Below are 4251 nucleotides of genomic sequence, written 5' to 3'. Positions count from 1 at the left end.
TGTGTGTGTGTGTGTGTGTGTGTGTGTGTGTGTGTGTGTGTGTGTGTGTGTGAGATTGTGAGAAAGACTGACCCACTCAGGTGGCGTGTGCGGGCCTATCAAGCCAGCAAACCATATGCCGTGTTCCTATCAAGTATCTTTAGTTACACACAGAGGGATTGGACACTGAACCAAACCCCGTTGATCTGAATCATGATCCGCCTGGATCTGTTCACCAACAGACAAATACGCTGCGGACACAATAAACTTGGGGATACACACAAGTTACGTAAATGCATAATAACCACAGAGTTGAAAGCCTTCAACTTCTGTTTCAACAAGCTGTTTTTACATGCCTAATCATTTATTAATAATGTAAGCGAGAAACTAAAACTGTAAGAGAATATGGCAGCGCCAGGGAAGAGGTGTGTGTGTGTGTGTGTGTGTGTGTGTGAGAGAAAGAAACTAGCACCTTGGTACAACTCCCAAACTTGCAAATTAAAACAAATCTCGCGAAAACTTGAAAGTAAATAGCGTTTCACCAAACTGGAAGAATCTTGTTTAGATGGGTAAGAAAGTCTGAAAATGTATTGGAAGGTACTCAGAAATGCCAGATCAGAATATTACTCATCACTAATAGAACAAAATAAGAACAACCCAATGTCTCTTTTTAGCAATGTAGCCAGGCTGCCAGATAGTCACAGCTCTATTGAGCCATCTATTCCTATAGCTCTGAGTAGCGACGACTTTTTGAGGTTCTTTAATATTAACATTATAATAATAAGAGATAAAATTTCTCACCTTTTGCGCTCAATTTCTAACACTTCACCTTTTAAACGCAGTAGCACTAGACAGAATGACAATACCTGACATATACTTAGACTGCTTCTATCTTATAGACCTTAAACAACTGATGTCTAATGTCTCTTCAGCTAAAATGAATCTAATATAATCTACCTGTCCCTTAGACCCCATTCCAACAAGGCTACTTAAAGAAGCATTACCTGTGGTTAACACTCCATTACTAGATATGATCAATATGTCTCTATTAACAGGTTATGTACTGTGGTTATTTAAAGTAGCTGTGACAAAACCTCCCCTGAAAAAAACCTCCCTTGACCCTAAGGTCCTAGCAAACTATAGACCTATGTAATCTTCCCTCTTTCTCCAAGATCCTTGAGAAGGTAGTCAATAATTAGTTATGTGATTTTTCCACATAACAGTAGTTTACTTGAAGACTTTAAGTCAAGATTTAGAAAACATCATAACACAGTGACGGCACTGGTAAAAATTACTAATAACCTTCTAACTGCACCAGACAAAGGACTTGTCTGTGTACTTGATTTACTAGATCTTAGTGCTTCATTCAACACCATTGGCCATACCATCCTGTTACAGCGATTGGAACATTTAGTTGGCATTAAAGGAATCACACTAAGTTGGTTTAAGTCATATTTATCTGATCAATCTCAGTTTGTTAATGTTAACAACAAATCCTCCAAGTATGCTTAAGTTAGCCATGGCGTTCAACAAGGCTCAGTACTTGGACCAATTCTATTCTCGTTTTATATATGCTCCCTCTAGGCAATATTATTAGGAAACACTCAATTAACTTTCATTGTTATGCGGTTGACACACAATTATATCTATCAATCAAGCCAGACAAAACCAGACTGTTAGCTAAACTTCAAGAATGCATAAATGATATAACGTCATAGATGACCTAGAATTTTCTGATGTTAAACTCAGACAAAACGGAAGTATTGTGCTTGGCCCTAAACACCTCCAAACTTCATTATCTAAGGATATACCTATCCTGGATGGTATTGCCCTGGCCTCTAGCATTACTGTCAGAAGTCTAGGAGTTATTTATCAGGATATATCCTTTCACGCCCATCTAAAACAACCCTCAAGAACAGCGTTTTTTTATCTTCGTAACATTGACAAAATTAGGAACATCCTGACTCAAAACGATGCTGAAAAACTAGTCCATGCATTTTTTACTTCCAGGCTGGACTACTGTTATTCTTTATTATCAGGATGCTCAAATAAGTCCCTTAAGACTGCACAGCTGCTGCAGCGTGTGCTCTGACAAGTTGACAAGTGTTCAGTTAAAGAGATCATATTTCTCCTGTATTAGCTTCTAATCTAATCTCTGCATTAGCTTCCTGTAAGATCCAGGATTTAATTTCAAATTCTTCTCCTGACCTACAAAGCTCTAAATGGTCAAGCACCATCTTATCTTGAAGAGCAATTAGTGCCATATTGTCCCACTAGAGCCATGCTTTCCCAGAATTCAGAGTTACTTGTAGTTTCTAGAATCTCTAAAAGTACAATGGGAGCCAGAGCCTTCAGCTATCAGGCTCCTCTACTGTAGACTCTTCCGGTTTTGGGTTTGGGAGGCAGACACCTTCACCACATTTAAGAGTAAACGTAAAACTCTACGCTCTGCGGTGCCCTGCCACGCTCTGCTTTGCCTTGTAATGCCGTGCAGTGCCCTGCTATGCCATGAACTACTACAAACTACTATTTTTAGTCACTGTTCCGTTATCTTTTTATCTTAGTGACTATTATTGCCATTATTCATTTCAACCCCAACCGACCCATCAGACACAGGCTACCTGCCTGGGTCTGTCTGAGGTTTCTTCCTAAAAGGGAGTTTTTCCTTGCCACTGTTGCTTGCTCTGGAGGGAACTATTAGAACTGTTGGGTCCTTGTAAATTATAGAGTGTGGTCTAGGTCTACTCTATCTGTAAACTATCTTGAAATAACTTTTGTTATGAATTGATACTATAAACAAAATTGAAGTGATAAATTGAATTGAAGTAATAGATGTTCAGCTGGTTTTGGCTAAACAAACACTGACCTGGAAATTATTGGGATGAAGAGATACTTTATACTTATAATAGCTTCAAGTTATAAAAGATGACATTCTCTCTCTTTGAAGGATTTGATCATTCTCCATGCACTTTCAGGGTGACAAGTGACAGCAAAATTATATAAGAAACCTTGTAGTAATACATATACACTGATGAAAATACAGACACTCTTTCACAGTCTCTTTCAATAGATGTCATATCCAGATTCTATGTGTGAAAGTATAGAGGCGTGCTTGATATACATTAAGTCATGCAAGATGACAGTAAGATGTCTTGACCTTTGCATGCCTAATGCTTAAACCTCGAGGGTGAATTTTAGAAGCGATGCACACAGTGGAAGAGAAAGGATAGAAGTAGAAAACAGATGACAGGATGAAGCGTTGGTCAACTTTGAAAAAAGAGAAAAAATCAATCAGGAGAAATGGATAAACTAAAAGGAATGGTCTGAGCATGAAGGAGGTGAACAATAAAAGTTGTGGATGAGGTAAAGCAGAGACCAAATTTAAGACAATACATACATTTTAGTTTGTATATGTATTTGCATGTTAATGTGTGTGCTTATTTTGTATATTTAAATGTTTGCAGTATCTCTGTGGATGTACCTTGATGATTTAATCAAAGCAATTTGCACTTCATTTGGGATGGCTTGTTTTTAATTTTACTTAACACATCTTTCACCCCTGCTTCTTTCGGTTCAAAGTTCATCACACCATCTGTCATATCATCTCCACACCAACCTATAACAATAATACAATTTAGAAACGTTAGTGTTTTGTTCAAATGAGTCACATAAATAACATTCCTGATATTATTTTAGCATACATTGCACACACTGCCCTCCCGCGTCGAGACACACATTTTATATTCATATACTGTGATGGTTTCGCTTTAATTTTGGAAATTTTACAGATGAATGGATGATTACTGTGGGCCTACATAGCCTAGTGAGATTTTATGTGATAATAAGTGGATGTAAGTGAATATTGGTGTGCAGATAGGTTTCCATGTTCCATTAATTGTCTCAATGTGTTGCATGACAAGTGCAAATGCGTCAATTCGTCTGCGAAGGAGAGGGCAATAGCGCACGCTATGGTGGGTTCTAGTGTAAAACAGCAGGTGGACGAGGTGCTGCAAACTAGCCATGAAGCAATTTTACAAAACAGTATTTGGAGTGACACAAGCCCAAGGCATACAACTTGGCTATATGTACATATATGAGCAAAGAATGATGGATGCATGAAAACGTGTGCAGCAAGATGCCAACCTCTGTAAGGCATGGGGTTGGTGGGTCGGTGCCTTAATATACCTGAGGCAGTCCCATAGACCGTATATATATTGATGGACAGAGCATCCGGTTCGGAAAAGTGCAACCACTGCGGAAGTAACTTAAACC

The 4251-nt window shown here is 38.5% G+C and overlaps 1 protein-coding gene across 2 annotated transcripts in view; it reads left to right on the top strand.

Moving 5' to 3' along the window:
* cdkal1 (CDK5 regulatory subunit associated protein 1-like 1) overlaps positions 1-4251 on the top strand; it is a 224615-nt gene that overhangs the window by 54745 nt on the left and 165619 nt on the right. The gene's annotated exons all lie outside the window — the stretch shown is intronic.

Source organism: Etheostoma cragini, chromosome 6, assembly GCF_013103735.1.
Source record: "Etheostoma cragini isolate CJK2018 chromosome 6, CSU_Ecrag_1.0, whole genome shotgun sequence".
In the NCBI taxonomy this organism is placed as follows: domain Eukaryota; kingdom Metazoa; phylum Chordata; class Actinopteri; order Perciformes; family Percidae; genus Etheostoma; species Etheostoma cragini.
This window is presented reverse-complemented; position numbering and strand designations above follow the sequence as displayed.